Below are 19,982 nucleotides of genomic sequence, written 5' to 3' on the forward strand. Positions count from 1 at the left end.
ATACTTAGGGTTATTAAGATAAGGATTAATGTCAAGAGCTTGGTGATCGTTTCAGTTGCTGCACAAGAACTCAAGGAAGATCCGAAATCTTTGATTGGAGTCTCAAAGTCACAAGTAGGAGAACTTGTGGTTGCAGTGGATCAAAGAAAGAAGTAGTCCGTTGACTCGGAACTGTCACATGGTCGTGGTAGTAAGTTTTCTACTCGAGGTAGCAATAGGATGTTAGTGGTCTAAGTCTTATTTTTTCTAGATCATCAGATCTTCGTATTCTTTATATTTTCCGCATTATATTTTTGTTACACATTGTTTTAACCTAGTGTTAATTAACAAATCTGTTCATCAACTTGGCTTAATATTAGGTTAAACATATTGTGTTAAGGGGTCTAAATCTTAATAAGTATTATCAGAGCGGGTTAGCTCTAGTGTTTAGATCCTTCGATCTAAGAGTTGATCATTGACCCCTGTTGTCATGGAATACGGTCACTCTCTTATGATCCCAACGCACTTTGATGGGAACAATTATGCCTACTGGAAACTAAGGTTGAAAGCATTCCTAAAATCCATTGATAAAGTTTGGAATTCCGTTGAATATGGATGGGAGAAACCTACTACTCCCGTAAGTGAGAGGGAAACTTCTCAAAAAGAAGCAGTCTCTTTTAATAGCAAAGTAATGAATGCTATTTTTAATGTTGTTTCTATGGAGGAATTCAAGAGGATCTTTAATGTTGAGGTTGCTTATACTGCTTGGAATATTCTCCAAACTGTGTAAAAAGGCACAAAGGTGGTTAAGATCAATAAACTGCAGCAGTTAACAACTAGATTTGAAAGCATAAGAATGTCTGATGATGAATGTTTTGATGAATTTTATGCTAAACTTAATGACATTGTTAATTTTGCTTATAATTTGGGTGAAATTTATGATCAACCTAAGATTGTTAGGAAGATTCTTAGATCATTGTCTCAGGACTTTAGGCCCAAAGTGACTGTCATCACTGAAAATGAGAATGTGGACTCCATCCCTATTGATGAGCTTGTAGGATCTCTCCAATCCTATGAGCTAGACCTACCCAAGACAAACAAATCAAAATCAATAGCTCTTAAGTCAGTTGATGATGTTGATGGGAATGGATTTGATGGTGAACTCTCTTCTATAGAGATTGCTTATCTTCCCAAGAACTTTAGAAACTTTTTTGGAAACAACAACAGAAGGGCAAGAGGAAAAAACAATGCTGAACCTAGGAATTTTAAGAGGAATGAACTCACTAAAGTGAACAATACTGATAAATCTAAAGAGAAAGTAGGTCAACCCTCTAATCATTCTTTGGGACAATAATGTTTTGGTTGTCAAGGGTATGGTCATGTGAAATCAGAATGTCCTACATTCTTGAGATCAAAGGGTAAGGCTATGGCTTTAACCCTTAATGATGATGAAGTTTTTGATCATGAATCTAATAGTGATGAGAATGGAAACTTCATTACTTTCATAGCTAATGTTGTAGTTGATGAAAGTGTTGTTGTTGAAGAGAGCCCTTCTGATGGGGAACTCTCTAAATGTGCTAATTTGCAAGAAGCTTACAATAAGCTATGCAAAGTTGCTGCAAAAATGCTATAAATGTTGATAAAGGTTTAAAGAAAATTGCTTCTCTTGAACTTGATAAGAAGGATTTGTTATTGAAATTGTCACCCCCCAAACCCAAAGGGGTCCAAAGCATGAGAAATACATCCCAAAGGTACTTGTAGATTTTTCCTTTCATTTTCACAAGATAAGAATATCTAACCATAAATTTCCACATTACAAGTCAAAGCTCTATAACATATTTATGAATAATAACTAAAAATCATGTGCCTCCACATAATACATGAATATATATTACAAAACTCTTGGATTACACAAAGTCACAATCTTATCAAGAATAAGGAATCTTAATATCGAGTTTAGGCCTACCACACCTAAGGCTAACAAACCTCATGTGACCAACCTTCAATAGAATTAATTAATGTCTCGGTGAACATAGTAAATTCAAGTCACCAACCATTTACAGCAAAAGTCTCCAAATTTAACATAGCACTTCAATCATCACCAACGAAGTAAGCTTCATATCTCAGGTATGGCTAATTACACTGAAAAACTGTTAGAGGGTGGGATGAGCTAAAGCCCAGTAAGTAGCATAATTAATGGGGGTGTGGGAAATGCAAGTTTCATCTTCAATAATAATAATATGACGAGAATGATTAAGTAATTAAACACAAAGTTTCTCAAAGTAAATACCTTGAAACTATATACCATAATCTATAATCTGTGAGCACTAACAATATAATTTTCAAAGCCATAAAAGCTAACATACGGTAAATTTTCTCAAAACTACCACACTACCACATAGACCGGTCAGGGGATCCACCCATTCACAACTGGCATGATATTGTCCTCTCTGGTATGCAGACTCTTGGTCCAATGGACAGCAGCCTAACTCATACCCTCAAGGTTTTTCTGTCCCCCTATAGGCAGCAGAGAAAGCGTGTCAAATAGGACCTCTCTTGCATGTGGTTTCTTGGCCCCATGGACAGCAGCCTCACCCACACACAATCAAGGAACCTGTTCCCCCCATGGGTAGCAGGGAAGAACGCGTCATCCAAAGTGAAAAGGCACTGATCTAGATTCAATTCCGTTATCACAAAGACTGCGAAAACCAAATCGGGTGATCACTAGGAAATCACACATGGCATGGTGTTAAAACCACATAAAGCTCACAGGTTACATATACTTTGAAACACAGTTTATATCCAGGTAGTTTCAAAAAAACCTTAAATTATCTAACTTCCACAAAGTTTATAAGGTTTTCAACTTCATTCTTGTCAAAAGCTTTTATATCAATTTCTCAATAACAAGACAAGATAAGCATCTTTAGATTTCCTAATAAACCATAAAGTTCATAATTTCCTTATCAAAGATTAAATAAAAGATGCTCATATTTTCCATGTCAACAATTCATGCATTTCCCCAAATGCAATACCAAATATGATGCATTTTCATATATATATATATATATATAATCATATATATATATATATATATATATATATATATATATATATATATATATATTAAGGTTATGACACAATAGCTTTTAGGAAAATATAGTTTCCATAGGTAGTTTCCAAAAGTGTGTTTAACCCAAAAGCAACATTTATGCAATATGATTGTTTTTCAAAAATCCCATTAAAAAGCTACTTACCTCGCAACCACAAAAGCCTAACTCTCCAAGCTCCAAGGAGATTAGCTAGAACCTAAACAATATCAAGTAAACCTATCACAATAAGTATAGAGCTTGAAATTGTATCTAGCCACAATTCAGGAATTGCCAAATAAACACTTAATTAGGTAAGCCTAGTATTTATCCTCATCAATAATACTATATACCACTTCCAAAGTTTCTCAACAAATTGATTTACAAGGCATCAACTCCAATTTATAAAGTTAACCCATTTAATATCATCTCCAACATTATGACTATCTTTCATAAAATTTACACTACATCATTAAGAGACCCATGAAAGCAAAAATCAACATATCCTCCAAGACAAGAAATTTAGAACTTCAACTAACTCCAAATAAACCCAATGTCAATGGAAAAATTAAATTTACCAACCATCACATGTTATAACTTAAAACCCCTAAATTTTCCACCATACATAAACCTTAAGTAGCCATTTTTAGCACAAATTATATACCTATTCATCAAATAATTCCACCAATACAAAATCCATACATAAAAACACATAAATATCACTTTCAATGCTCATAAATCACATGGGTATCAAATAACCTCAAACAAAAGTGTAAAACTCACCAAAAAGATTAGAAATTTTTATCTCAAATAAAATGATGAAGATGCTTAGAGGTTCCTAAATATTTTTCCGGTGATCTTGCCGGGAAAATGATGGTGAGATGGTGTGGTTTGGAATGAAGGCCAACGGGTGAGTTTGAGGGAGTGAAGAGTGTTCTACCAAAAATGAAAAAGAAGAAAAGAAAGAAAAGAAAAGAGAAGGAGAAGTGGGGAGCCGTTTAAAGAGAGTAGAGATATTTGTGAGATGAGTGGTGGGGGTCAAATGGGGTAGGTGGGCAAATGTGGTCCAAATAAAGTCTGACCACTACCTTTCTTTTTCTTTTTTTCTTTTTTTTGTGATTGGGACATTGCATTCTTCCCCTCTAATAAAAATTTAGTCCTCGAAATTTTATATACCTTGATCCTGAAAAAGATTTGGGTGTTTTGACAACATATCGTCTTCACACTCCCAAGATGCCTTTTTCTCTGAGTGATTCTTCCAAAGCACCTTTACCCAAGATATTGTTCTATTGCATAGCACTTGCTCCTTACGGTCCAAAATCTCTACCGGAACTTATTCATATGACAAGTCATCTCTAATCTGAAGAGGCTCATAGCTCAAAACATGTGAAGGGTTAGAAATGTATTTCCTTAACATAGACTCATGGAAAAAATTATGAATTCCTGACAAGGCTAGTGGTAGGGCAATTCTATAAGCAACTTCGCCCACTCTCTCCAAGACCTCAAAAGGCCCTACAAACCTAGGGCTTAGCTTACCCTTTTTACCAAATCTCATTACTCCTTTCATAGGTGCAACCCACAGGAAAAATTTATCTCCAATTTCAAGTTCCAAAGCCTTCCTTTTAATGTCATAATAGCTCTTTTGTCTACTTTGGGCTGCTCGTAGTCAATCACGAATCATATTTATCTTTCACAAGTCCTCTTAATAATCTCTGGCCCTAAGATTTTTCGTTCTCCCATCTCATCCCAACAAATCGGGGATCTACACTTTCTCCCATACAAAGCCTCATAAGGTGCTACTTTAATACTTAAATGGTAACTATTATTATAAGCAAACTCCACCAAAGGCAAGTGACTAGCCCAACTCCCCTTAAAATCCAAAACACATGCTCTCAACATATCTTCTAGAGTTTGAATAGTCCTTTTAGACTATCCATCTGTTTGAGGGTGGAAAGCCGTGCTAAAATCCAATCTAGTACCCAAGGCCTTTTGCACACCACCCCAAAAACGAGAAGTAAACCTTGGATCTCTATCTGAAACAATAGAAGTAGGTACTCCATGAAGTCTCACAATCTCATCAACATAGAGCTGAGCTAACTGATCAAGGGAGTAGTTCATCCGAATAGGGAGAAAATGAGCAGATTCTGTCCTTCTATCAACAATCACCCAAATAGCATCATGACCCTTAGGAGATCTCGGCAATCCTGAAACAAAATCCATAGTGACTTTCTCCCACTTCCATTGGGGAATAGGAAGTGGTTGCAACAAACCCAAGGGTCGTTGGTGCAATACCTTAACCTGCTGACAAGTCAAACATTGCTCTACAAAGTGAGCAATCTCCCTTTTCATATTATTCCACCAAAAGTTTTCACGAAGATCATGGTACATCTTTGTACTACCTGGATGGATTGTATATGGGGAATAGTGAGCCTCCTCTAAAATCTCCTTTTTAATCAATGGATCATTTGGCACACAAAGTCTACTCCCAAATCTCAAGGCACGATCCTCAAAGATAGAAAATTCAGATTTCTTTCCACTACGCATCTCATCCATGATTTTCTTTAAATGTGGGTCATCGGCCTATGACAATTTAATTCTTTCCACCAAAGTTAGTTGAACACTCAAACTAGCCAAGTAGGCCTTAGAATGGCCCATAACAACCTCTATCTCCATCCTTTCAAGATCCCGAATAATTTCCTTTCGAGTGGTTAGCAAAGCAGCTGAAAAACTTGAAGGTTTTCTATTAAGAGCATCAGCTACAACATTAGCCTTACCAAGATGATAGTTAATAGAACAATCATAATCCTTAACCAGTTCTAACCATCTCCATTGCCTCATATTTAACTTCTTTTGGGTAAAGAAATACTTTAAACTTTTATGATCAGTGAAAATCTCGCATCTTTCCCCATATAAATAATGTCTCCAAATTTTCAAAGCAAAAACAACTGCAGCCAACTCCATGTCATGAGTGGGGTAATTTTTCTCATAATTTTTCAACTGACGAGAGGCATAAGCCACCACCTTCCCATTTTGCATCAACACACAACCAAGTCCCTTATGAGAAGCATCACTATAAATGACAAGACCCCCTGTACCTGAAGGGATAGTTAACACTGGAGCTGTGACCAACCTCCGCTTTAGCTCTTGGAAGCTTTTCTCACATTCTTCCTTCCACTCGAATTTAAAAATCTTCTGAGTTAATTGTGTCAAAGGAGCCGCAATGCTGGAAAATCCCTCTACAAATCTTCAATAATAACCAGCAAGGCCCAAGAAACTTCTCACCTCACTCACATTTGCAAGCCTATCCCAATTAACCACAACTTCTATCTTATTAGGATCCACCATAATTCCATCCTTAGATATCACATGACCCAAGAACACCACTTGATTCAACCAAAATTCACACTTCTTCAGCTTAGCATACAATTTCTTTTCTCTTAGAATCTGTAAAACAATCCTCAAGTGTTCTTCATGCTCTTCTTGACTCTTAGAATAAATCAAAATATCATCAATGAACACAATGAAAAATCGATCCAAGTACTCATGAAATACCCTATTCATCAAATCCATAAAAGCAGCAGGGGCATTAGTTAATCCAAACGACATCACCAAAAATTCTTAATGACCATATCTAGTCCAAAAGGCCATCTTTGGTATATCCTCACCCTTAATCTTCAACTGGTGGTAACCAAAACGAATATCAATCTTAGAAAAGACTTATGCTCCTTGCAATTGATCAGATAGGTCATCAATACAAGGCAAATGATATTTATTCTTAATGGTGACTCTTTTAAGCTCACGATAATCAATACATAACCTCATAGACCCATCCTTTTTCTTGACAAATAAAACTGGAGCTCCCCAAGGTGAGGCACTAGGGCGAATAAAGCCCCTATCCAGCAATTCTACCAATTGCTCCTTAAGTTCTTTCAACTCTGTTGGTGCCATTCTATATGGTGCCTTAGAAATAGGTGCAGTACCTGGAAGCAAATCAATAGAGAACTCAATCTCATGATCCGGGGGCAACCCAGGTAGATCATCAGGAAAACATCCGAAAATTCCCTCACAATGGGAATGTCTCCTATCTCCAATTCTCTACTTTGTAAATCCACTACACTAGCAAGGAATCCTTGGCATCCCTTTCTAAGTAAGAGATTTGCTTGTATGCATGATATCACACGAGGCACAAAAGGTAAGCATGAAGCCTTAAATAAAAATTCTGATTTACTTGGAGGTCAAAACACCATCTCTTTCTCAAAACAATGCACACTAGCATGGTAAGAAGCCAACCAATCCATGCCCAAAATGACATCAAAATCAAGCAAATCTAACAACACCAAATCAGCCAATAACTCTCTACCCTCAATACAAAGAATGCGCAACTCAAGCAAAAGATTAGTCATTAAAGTATCACCAACAGGGTTAGAAACCAATAATCTCCAAAATCAAGTAGTTCAAGGCTCTCAATAACTTTTCCATCTTTAGCAACCAATTCTCTGCTGCCATTAAGTCAGGTTCACCATTAAAAATTAGAGGGTTTTGCTTATGAAACTCCCCAAAAGAACAACCCTTCTACCTATACTTACCACCCTAGACAGATCTAGCAATCCTAGCATAGATCTTGTCTGCCACCACATCAATCTCACCACCATTAGGAGTGGAAAAATCTCTCATGCCCTTGGCATTGCCTAAGGCCATGCTCTGGAGCTACAACCTCATCTACATGCCTTGCTTTATGTGCTTTCTCTTAAGGAGGTATACTGTACAAAGGTACTTATATCTATATTCAAGAAATAAGGCAAGTAAATCACAAGGCAACATAGAAGGTTAGCATAGAAAAGCTTGATAAGAATGAAGGAATAGCATGTGGACGCTGAAACAAATGTACAGAATAAAGGATTCATCAAACTCCTAATGCTCTGACTTAGATCAAAATCAATTCCTATTTTCGAAGTCTACAGAATCATAACCTAAGCTCTGATACCATAACTGTCACGCCCCAAACCCAAAGGGGTCCAAAGCATGAGAAATACATCCTAAAGGTACTTGTAGATTTTTCCTTTCATTTTCACAGGATAAGAATATGTAATCATAAATTTCCACATTACAAGTCAGAGCTCTATAACACATTTATGAACAATAACTAAAAATCACGTGCCTCCACATAATACATGAATATATATTACAAAACTCTTGGATTACACAAAGTCACAATCTTATCAAGAATACGGAATCTTAATATCGAGTTTAGGCCTACCACACCTAAGGCTAACAAACCTCATGTGACCAACCTTCAATAGAATTAATTAATGTCTCGGTGAACATAGCAAATTCAAGTCACCAACCATTTACAGCAAAAGTCTCCAAATTTAACATAGCACTTCAATCATCACCAACGAAGTAAGCTTCATATCCCAGGTATGGCTAATTACTCTGAAAAACTGTTAGAGGGTGGGATGAGCCGAAAGCCCAGTAAGTAGCATAATTAATGGGGGTGGGGGAAATGCAAGTTTCATCTATAATAATAATAATATGACAATAATGATTATATAATTAAACAAAAAGTTTCTCAAAGTAAATACCTTGAAACTATATACCATAATCTATAATTTGTGAACACTAACAATATAATTTTCAAAGCCATAAAAGCTAACATACGGTAAATTTTCTCAAAACTACCACACTACCACATAGACCGGTCAAAACTACCACACTACCACATAATGTCCTCTCTAGTATGCTGACTCTTGGCCCCATGAACAGCAGCCTCACCCACACACAATCAAGGAACATCTTCCTCCCATGGGCAGCAGGGAAGAACGCGTCATCCAAAATGAAAAGGCACTGACCTAGATTCGATTCCGTTATCACAAAGACTACGAAAACCAAATCGGGTGATCACTAGGAAATCACGCATGGCATGGTGTTAAAACTACATAAAGCTCACAGTTTACATATACTTTGAAACACAGTTTATATCCAGGTAGTTTCAGAAAAACCTTAAATTATTTAACTTCCACAAAGTTTGTAAGATTTTCAACTTCATTCTTATCGAAAGATTTTATATCAATTTCTCAATAACAAGACAAGATAAGCATCTTTATATTTCCTAATAAACCATAAAGTTCATAATTTCCTTACCAAAGATTAAATAAAAGATGCTCATATTTTCCATGTCAACAATTCATGCATTTTCCCAAATGCAATACCAAATATGATGCATTTTCATATATATATATATATATATATATATATATATATATATATATATATATATATATATTAAGGTTATGACACAATAGCTTTTAGGAAAATATAGTTTCCATAGGTAGTTTCCAAAAGTGTGTTTAACCCAAAAGCAACATTTATGCAATATGATTGTTTTCCAAAAATCCCATTAAAAAGCTACTTACCTCGCAACCACAAAAGCCTAACTCTCCAAGCTCCAAGGAGATTAGCTAGAACCTAAACAATATCAAGTAAACCTATCACAATAACTATAGAGTTTGAAATTGTATCTAGCCACAATTCAGGAATTGCCAACACTTAATTAGGTAAACCTAGTATTTAACCTCATTAATAATACTATATACCACTTCCAAAGTTTCTCAACAAATTGATTTACAAGGCATCAACTCCAATTTATAAAGTTAACCCATTTAATATCATCTCCAACATTATGACTATCTTTCATAAAATTTACACTACATCATTAAGAGACCCATGAAAGCAAAAATCAACATATCCTCCAAGACAAGAAATTTAGAACTTCAACTAACTCCAAATAAACCCAATGTCAATGGAAAAATTAAATTTACCAACCATCACATGTTATAACTTAAAACCCCTAAATTTTCCACCATACATAAACCTTAAGTAGCCATTTTTAGCACAAATTATATACCCACTCATCAAATAATTCCACCAATACAAAACCCATACATAAAAACACATAAATATCACTTTCAATGCTCATAAATCACGTGGGTATCATTATTAAAGCTTAGATAAAATAACCTCAAACAAAAGTGTAAAACTCACCAAAAAGATTAGAAATTTTTACCTCAAATAAAATGATGAAGATGCTTAGAGGTTCCTAAATATTTTTCCGGTGATCTTGCCAGGAAAATGATGGTGAGATGGTGTGGTTTGGAATGGAGGCCGGCGGGTGAGTTTGAGGGAGTGAAGAGTGTTCTACCAAAAATGAAAAAGAAGAAAAGAAAGAAAAGAAAAGAGAAAGAGAAGTTGGCAGCCGGTCAAAGAGAGTAGAGATATTTGTGAGATGAGTGGTGGGGGTTAAATGGGGTAGGTGGGCACATGTGGTCCAAATAAAGTCTGACCACTACCTTTTTTTCTTTTTTCTTTTTGTGACTGGGACATTACAATTGCTTGATGCTAGCACTTTAATTGATAAAGTGAAGACTAAGAACATGATGTTGATTAATAAGATTAAGAAATTGGAACTAGAATTATCTATTGCAAGAGAACAAACTAATAGGTTTGCTAGTTCTAAACTTGATCACATGTTGAGTGTTCAGAAGTCTTGTTTACACAAAACTGGTCTAGGTTTTGTAGAAAGCATCTCATTGTCTGAAACTCATTCCATAAATTTTGTTCCTTCTTCTGAGCCTCCTAAGAGTGAGAGTGTCAAACCAGTAGAAGTTACACTACCTCCTAAGAAGATTAAAGCTGATCTTAAAGAGACCAGGCCTAAGAATTCTAACCTCCCTAAGGATTAGTTGCATGATAGACTTGTGTGGGTTTGTCATTTTTGTGGAAAGAATGAACATATTCGTCCAAATTATTTCAAGTTGCAAGCTACAAGCTGCAAAGCTAGCAAATAAGCCAAAAGTACCTGTGCCTCAAGCACAAGATCCTGGTACTTATTGGTGAATTGGTAAAGGTTTTGAACTTTTGTACCAATCCTGGAACTGCTCAGAATTCTCATAAGAATAATAACTCCAATGCTAGAGTTGTATCTAAAAACTTTTGGATGCAAAATGCTCAATCCAATTGAGTCTTTCTGACGTGGTCCATGTGCTTCATCTCTCTATTCCTTATGACCATTTTCTTTTGCTGTTTTGTTTTTCCTTTTTGCCTTTAGGAATCGCATTGCATTACATTCATGCATTTCACATTAGGTTGTTTTTGTTTTTCCAAAAATTTAAAAAAAATAAAAGGAAAAAGAAAAGGGAAAATGTGTTTTGCTTTGTATATCTTGGATTTTGTAATCAAGGTTAGCCTTAGTATTTTTACATAACACGCTTATGTACCTTGTTTAGCCTGGATGAGCTTATTTTTACTGCACTTTGCTAGTTTTGGCTATGTGGTGCATGTTGTGTGGGAATTGCTTATAATTTTTGATCACATGATCTTGATTTTGATGTCACATGCTTTTGATTGTAAGGACTAAAAAATCCTAAGAGAAGGACATAAATAACTATCTCGCCACTGTTTACTTGTCAATCATGAACACCTTAGTGCATATCATAATATTTCATGCTCGAGAAAGTGTAGCACATGTACAAAAAGAACACAAGGTGTAGCCTCAGATATAATAAATTCAAATAAAATGAAATTGGTGTGTACAATATCTGGCCTAAATATCAATTAATCAATGAAATAAAATTGGTATGTACATTATGAGGCAAAACAAGTAACTTTCATGATTGCAAGCTTGTTTTCTAGGAGATGTGAGAGTTATATGATGTAACTCTTTAGGTGATATTTTATGTGATGAATTTTGTAGAAAGTGTAATTGATTACTATCTACTTATCACCTCACATGCATCTCACGCTTTTGCTAGTTGCACACACTACACAAGTTATTTCTTGCTAAACTTAGTACGTGATATTGTGCGTGAATGTGTTTTGGCCATCCAAGATTATATGTTCCTTGATTTTAATGCAAAATATGCTTAGTGTTTGAATTTTTTAGGACAAATCGTGTGAAAATTTTGTTTGTGGAAGATCTGGGTTAAATTCAACTGTTTTGGAAAAACTTTTTATCTCATATTCGTGCATTCCATTCATGAAACATTGAGTTCTGAGAAGTTTTTTCATTAAAATGCCTTGTTTTTCAAAAATTTGATTTTTCAAGATTTTCGATCAATCGAATCTATCTCTCGACAGATCGAAAATGTGATAAAAAAATTAGGTTTGAATCTGCGTAGCTCGATCGTTTGGCCTATCTCTCACTTACACACTATCCCTCTTGAGAGATATGCATTTTTGTACGCTCTTGTCAACGATGCTCCTATGAGTTTTCCTACTCTTTTCATTCATTCTTTGGTTGAGGTTCATAGGGGTAGTGCCAAATCACATGGTCTTTTCTTTCTTGTTTTCATTCATAGAATTTTGTTAGAATTAGGTTTAGAGGATTTCCCAGCTTTCGAGCTTGTTCATATCATTGCTCCTATAGGTGCCACCTTTCTTAGGCAAAAGGCGGCTCAAATGAAAGCTAGCTCTAAACGGCCTAGAGTTAAGTCTTCCACAGGTGATACATCCCAGCCTCCTTCTTTAGGTGACCCTACTGCTGAGGAGTATGTCGACCCTACCGCCGTTGTTGATCTTCCACCTTCTTCTTCGAGCGATGCTTCTCTACGGAGTATGATGGACACTATCTTGATCGTTCAGGTGGCTTAGGGACAGATTTTGGTGGATGTGCTTGCTGAGCTTCAGGCTTTACAAGCTGATTTGGCGAGTGCTAGACATTTTCCTCCACCTCCACCTTTTGATGATGAGTCATGATTGCTCTTAAGCAATTCGTCACAAAAAGGGGGAGTACTTATGCATGTTGATAGGGGGAGTTTTGAGTTTTTGTTGATAGGGAGAGTTGTTTTTGTTTTGGAGCTAGATTGTATTTAGGTGCTTCTTTGATATATTTACTTTATATGGATTGTATATGTTAGGGGGAGACACTTTGTTTTTATTTGTTTTATTGTTTCTTGTTTCACATGTGATACATTGGTTAATGATTTATATTGTGAGGTTATTCATGATATATATCTTTTATTTTATGTTTTGTGAAATCAAGAATTTATTTTTTTTACTTGTATTTTCCACACATGCGTTTATGTGTTTGTTGAGTGTTTCAGGTATATACAGGTTAATTTAGTCGTGGCTGTTGTCTACACTAGCAACTGATAGATAGTAGTTAAGTTGAATTGTGTTTAGGGCATTTTAATTTAAATGGGCTATTTTTGTAACTTTGAGCATTTCATGTTTGTGATGTGTTTTGTCATAGATTGCCAAAGGGGGAAATTGTTAGGTTCTAAGACATTAGGGACTAATGTATTAGTACTTCAATATGTATATGTTGGTAAACCATAATCAAAACAAAGAGTCTAGTTTTAGGCTTGCTCAAAGTATGTTTTGTTGTAAAGTTAGAATTGAGTGACTACAGAAATTATTAGTCAAATTCTGCAAGGCTCGATCAATTGAAAATTAGACTCGATCGATCGAACCTCGTGTAGATTGTTTCTTCTGCAGAATTTCCAACTCAACCCAAGCTCGTTTGACGTGTAGGGTTTTATGTTTTATGTCTCATATAAATAGAAAAACCCTAGCTACGTTTTAGAGGCTTTTGATATGTTGTATGTGTGAATCTCTTGTGAGATCTAGAGGTGTTTACCTTCATACATACTTAGGGTTATCAAGATCAAGATTGATGTCAAGAGCTTGGTGATCGCTTCAGTTGCTGTGCAAGAACTTAATGAAGATCTGAAATTTTTGAGTGGAGTCTCAAAGTCACAAGTAGGAGAACTTATGGTTGCAGTGGATCAAAGAAAGAAGTAGTCTGTGGACTTGGAGCTGTCACGTGGTCGTGGTAGTAAGTTTTCTACTCAAGGTAGCAATAGGATGTTAGTGATCTAAGTCTTATTATGTAAACTTCAATTCTTTCATAGTGGATCTGTTTTACCTTGAAGATAGCTAGGTTAAATCCTCCCCAGGTTTTTTACCCGTGTGGTTTTCCTAGGTCATCAGATCTTTGTGTTCTTTATATTTTTCGCATTATATTTTTATTACACATATTGGTTTAACCTAGTGTTAATTAACAAATCTGTTAATCAACTTGGTTTAATATTAGGTTAAACATATTGTGTTAAGGGGCCTAAATCTTAACAAGTGGTATCAGGGCGAGTTAGCTCTATTGTTTTGATCCTTTGATCTAAGAGTTGATCCTTGATCCCTGTTGTCATGGAACACGGTCAGTCTCTTGTGATCCCACCGCATTTGATGGGAACAATTATGCGTACTGGAAAGTAAGAATGAAAGCATTCCTGAAATCCATTGATGAGAGAGTGTGGAATTCTGTTAAGTGAGTGGGAAACTTCTCAAAAAGAAGCAGCTATTTTTAATAGCAAAGCAATGAATCCTATTTTTAATGTTGTTTCTATAGAGGAATTCAAGAGAATCTCTAATGTTGAGGTTGCTCATACTGCTTGAAATATTCTCCAAACTGTGCATGAAGGCACAAATGCAGTTAAGATCAATAAACTGCAGCAGTTAACAATTAGATTTGAAAGCATAGAAATGTTTAATGATGAATGTGTTGATGAATTTTATGCTAAACTTAATGACATTGTTAATTCTGCTTATAATTTAGGTGAAATTTATGATTAATCGAAGATTTTTAGGAAAATTCTTAGATCCTTGATTAAGGATTTTAGACCAAAAGTAACTACCATCACTGAAATCAAGGATGTGGACTCCATCCCTGTTGATGAGCTTGTAGGATCTCTCCAGTCCTATGCGCTAGACCTACCTAAGATAAACAAATCCAAATCAATGACTATTAAGTCAGTTGATAATGTTCATGGGAATAGATTTGATGATGAATTCTCTTCTACAAAGATTGCTTATCTTGCCAAGAACTATAGGAACTTTCTTAGGAATAACAACAGAAGGGCAAGAAGCAAAAACAATGTTGAACCTAGGAATTTTAAGAGGAATGAACCCACTAAAGTGAACAATACTGATAAATCTAAAGAGAAAGTACGTCAACCCTCTAATTATTCTTTGGGACAACAATGTTTTGGTTGTCAAGGGTATGGTCATGTGAAATCAGAATGTCCTATGAAAGGGTATGGTCATGTGAAATCAAGGGTATGGTCATGTGAAAGGGTAAAGCTATGGCTGTAACCCTTAGTGATGATGAAGTTTCTGATCATGAGTCTGGTAGTGATGAGAATGCAAACTTCATTGCTTTCACTGATACTACTGTAGTTAATGAAAGTGTTGTTGTTGAAGAGAGCCCTTCTGATGGGAAACTCTTTGAATGTGCTGATTTGCAAGAAGCTTACAATAAGCTATGCAAAGTTGCAGCAAAAGATGCTATGAATGTTGATAAAGGTTTAAAGAAAATTGCTTCTCTTGAACTTGATAAGAAAGATTTGTTGTTGAAATTGCTAAGAAAGATTTGTTGTTGAAATTGCTTGATGCTAGCACTTCAATTGATAAAGTGAAGACTAAGAACATGATGTTGATTGATAAGATTAATAAATTGGAACTAGAATTAGCTGTTGCTATAGAACAAACTAATAGGTATGCTAGTTCTAAACTTGATCACATATTGAGTGTTTAGAAGTCTCCTATAGATTAAACTGGTCTAGGTTTTGTAGAAAGCATGTCATTGTCTGAAACTCATTCCACAAATTTTGTTCATTCTTCTAAGCCTCCCAAAAGTGAGAGTGTTAAACCAGTAGAAGTTACACTGCCTCATAGGAAGATTAGAGTTGATCTTAAAGAGACCAAGCCTAAGAATTCTAACCTCCCTAAGGATAAGTTACATGATAAACCTATGTGGGTTTGTCATTTTTGTGAAAAGACTGGACATATTAGTCCAAATTGTTTCAAGTTGCAAGCTGCAAAGCGAGCAAATAAGCCAAAAGTACTTGTGCCTCAAGCACAAGATCCTATGGTACTTATTGGTGAATTGGTAAAGGTTTTGAACCTTTGTACCAATCCTAGAATTGCTCAGAATTCTCATAAGAATAATAACTCCAATGCTAGAGTTGCATCTAAAAAGTTTTGGATGCAAAAGGCTCAATCCAATTGAGTCTTTCTGACATGGTCCATATGCTTCATCTCTTTATTCCTTGTGACCATTTTCTTTTGCTGTTTTGTTTTTCCTTTTTGCCTTTAGGAATTGCATTGCATTACATTCATGCATTTAACGTTAGGTTGTTTTTGTTTTTCCAAAAATTAAAAAAGAAAGGAAAAAGAAAAGGGAAAATGTGTTTTGCTTTATATATCTTGGATTTTGTAATTAAGGTTGGCCTTAGTATTTTTATAGAACATGCTTGTGTACTTTGTTTAGCCTGGATGAGCTTATTTTTACTGCACTTTGCTAGTTTTGACTATGTGGTGCATGTTGTGTGGGAATGGTTTATAGTTTTTGATCACGTGATCTTAATTTTGATGTCACATGCTTTTGATTGTAAGGACTAAAAAATCCTAAAAGAAAGGCTTAAATAACTATCTCACCACTGTTTACTAGCCAATCATGAATACCTTAGTGCATATCATAAGATTTCGTGCTCGAGAAAGTGTAGCACATGTACAAAAAGAATACAAGGTGTAGCCTCAGATATAATAAATTCAAATAAAATGAAATTGGTGTGTACAATATCTGGCCTAAATATCAATTTATCTATGAAATAAAATTGGTGTGTACATTATAAGGCAAAACAAAAAACTTTCATGATTGCAAGTTTGTTTTCTAAGAGATGTGAGAGTTATATGATGTAACTCTTTAGGTGATATTTTATATGATGAATTCTGTAGAAAGTGTGATTGATTACTATCTACTTATCACCTTACATGTATCTCACACTTTTGCTAGTTGCACACTACACAAGTTATTCCTTGCTAAACTTACTACATGATATTGTGTGTGAATGTGTTTTGGCCATCCAAGATTATATGTTCCTTGATTTTGATGCAAAATATGTTTAATATTTGAATTTTTGAGGACAAATTGTGTGAAAATTTTGATTGTGGAAGATTTGAGTTAAATTCAACTGTTTTTGAAAAACTTTTTACCTCATTCTCATGCATTCCATCATGAAACATTGAGTTTTGAGAAGTTTTTGCATTAAAATGCCTTGTTTTTCAAAAATTTGATTTTTCAAGATTTTCGATCGATCGAATCTGTCTCTCGATCGATCGAAAATGCGATTAAAAATTAGGTTTGAATCTGCCTGACTCAATTGCTGCTCGATTGATGCTGGATGGATCGAATATGTTTTTCAATCGATCAAGGCTTACTTTCGACCGATCGAATTTTGGTCAGAAGGTTTTTTAAAAGGTGATTTTTCACGTGCTCATCACAGTTTTCAAACTTTTTATAAAGTTTTTCCACTGTTCCTCCTTGACCGATCTAATGCAAGCCTATTTAGTCATTTTCTTCCTAAATTTTCTCAAGTTTTTTTGTCTTCAAGTATAGGTAAGACCTTTTTACCCCTTCTTTTTCAATAAAATCACAATTTTCATACATTTTTCATTGGAATTTTCGAACAAAAGAGATTGGGATTTTTTATTTTTCAAGTGTTTTTGATCATTTTTGTTCAATGGGTTTTTGTTCCTAGATGATATAAACTTGATTCCCATGCATTAATTTGATTAATTTTGTGATTTGGGAAATATTGGAATTTCTAGGGATTGAAACTATAAGAAATTGGGGATTTTGTTCAATTGGGCTAAAATTGATGAAATTGACTTGTGTTATTAATCGATTATGTCATTATATGATGTTATCTAACTAGTGTAATGATAAATTGATCAATTTGGTTTAAATTTTGACATCGGGATTTCCAAATTTTTGGGTTTTTTGGAATAAAACTCTATGTTCAAGTCAATTGATGGTTAATGGAGTAAAATTGAACAAATTTCATTGAATTAGAGCATGCATCATATGTGCATTTCATTACATGCTTCATATAGATTGTTATTTATTAAGATTTTTGTACTCTAATCTTTTCTATTGCAGTCTACCCTTGTGGTTCTTTCTTGTTTTTGTTTTCCTTTTGTGTCTACTCTCTTAGCACCATGGTTAATAAAACTAGGGCAAATAAGAAAACCTCCTCTACCTCTACCATTTGTTTTTTAGAGTGATAGGTTCAGAACTGAGAAAAATCAAGAAACCTATGAGAAACTTAATATCTATAGGTTAGTTTGGGCTAAGTGTAAAGTGATTTTAGATGAGCTTAATGGGGAGATTAGGAGGAACTTTGAGAGTCGGGGTTGGTTACCACTCTTTGATGTAAAGCATCTTCCTCCAGCTGCCTTGATTAGAGAGTTTTATTCAAATCTCTCTGTCCACTCCGATGATTTCAACACTCTGTTTGTGCGGAGTTGGATAAGGGGTGAAGAGTATGTCATTACACTTGAGGCAGTGGCATATGCTCTTGGTGTACCTTTGGTACGGTAGTCCGTGTATCCTTACACCGAGACCCCTACTCTTGATGACATTATGTCCTTACTCACCGGTACTACCATTCGATGGGGTACTGATCCTTGGATCACTTCTTATGAGCTTATTGAATGGACCAAAATGGACTGAAATAATAATTTTCAAAACACTATGCCTTCTAAATAATCGTCTCCATTTGAAATTGATCTATTTCATGATATTCTATTTTACAAATTTAAAGATGTATAAATTGACATGTCATTTAAAATTTTAAATAGTGTGTGTTAGGTTCTAAGGATTTAGGATCTAAATGTTTTAGAACTTCAATGTGTATATGTTGGCAAACCATGATCAAAACATTTAGTCTAGATTTTGGCTGCTCAAAGTATATTTAATGTAAAGTTGGAATCGAGTAATTTCAAAAAATTACTGTTCACTTTCTGCAACGCTCGATCGATTGAAAATTAGACTCAATCGATCGAAGCTCGTGCAGATTGTTTTTGAGCAGAATTTTCCAACTCAGCCCAAGTCCGTTTGACGTGTAGGGTTTTATGTTTTGCCTTAACTATAAATAGAAAAACCCTAGCCACGTTTTTATGTTGTTGTTGTTTATGTTGTGTGTGTGAATCTCTTGTGAGATCTAAAGGTATTTGCCTTCATACATACTTAAGGTTATCAAGATCAAGATTGATGTCGAGAACTTGGTGATCGTTTCAGTTGTTGCATAAAGAACTTCAAGAAATACTAGTGGTATACTTATGGATTCTGTGGATCTGAGGAAGAAGTAGTCAGTGGACTCGGAGCTATCACGTAGTCGTGGTAGTAAGTTTTCTACTCGAGGTAGCAATAGGATGTTAGTGGTCTAAGTCGCTATTGTAAAATTTCAATTCTTTCATAGTGGATCTGTTTTACCTTGAGGATAGCTAGGTTAAATCCTCCCCAGATTTTTTACCGGTTTGGTTTTCTTGGGTTATCATATTGTGTGTTATTTACTTTTCTGCACTGCTTTGCATGATATGATTTACTTGTGTTAACCTAGATTTGAATAATTTACCTAAGTTAATCACTTGGCTAAATAACTAAGTTAAACAACTTGTGTTTTAAAGGATCTAAAAATGTACAGTGTGTTTGTACACTGTTGGATCCATGAAAATAAAAAGGTTAATCATAAATTAGATGAATCAAAGAAGACTTGAAATAGAGAATCACGTTCCTTGAATAATGCAAACTTAAAGCAGACTTTCAAGAATCTAAATGTATTAGAACTTCAATGTGTAATGTTGGCAAATTATGATAAAAACTTAGAGTCTAAAATTAGGCTACTCAAAGTGTATTTATTTGTATAGTTGGAATTGAGTGTACTGCAAGATTTATTATGTAAATTTGCAAGGCTCGATCGATCGAAAATTAGACTTGATCGATCGAAGCTTGTGCAGATTGTTTTTTTGCAGAATTTTCCAACTCAGCCCTAGCCCGTTTGACGTGTAGGGTTTTATGTTTTT

The 19,982-nt window shown here is 35.0% G+C and overlaps 1 long non-coding RNA gene across 1 annotated transcript; it reads right to left on the reverse strand.

The window, feature by feature from the left end:
- Window positions 1–1,817: 1,817 nt before the first annotated feature.
- Window positions 1,818–10,258, reverse strand: LOC142605544 (uncharacterized). The gene is made up of 5 exons (XR_012839077.1): window positions 10,129–10,258; window positions 9,479–9,530; window positions 8,783–8,941; window positions 3,234–3,285; window positions 1,818–2,678 (listed from the first exon to the last, which is right to left on the reverse strand). It is a non-coding gene; the product is annotated as an uncharacterized LOC142605544 (long non-coding RNA).
- Window positions 10,259–19,982: the final 9,724 nt, after the last annotated feature.

Source organism: Castanea sativa, chromosome 8 (assembly GCF_040712315.1).
Source record: "Castanea sativa cultivar Marrone di Chiusa Pesio chromosome 8, ASM4071231v1".
Classification (NCBI taxonomy): Eukaryota; Viridiplantae; Streptophyta; class Magnoliopsida; order Fagales; family Fagaceae; genus Castanea; species Castanea sativa.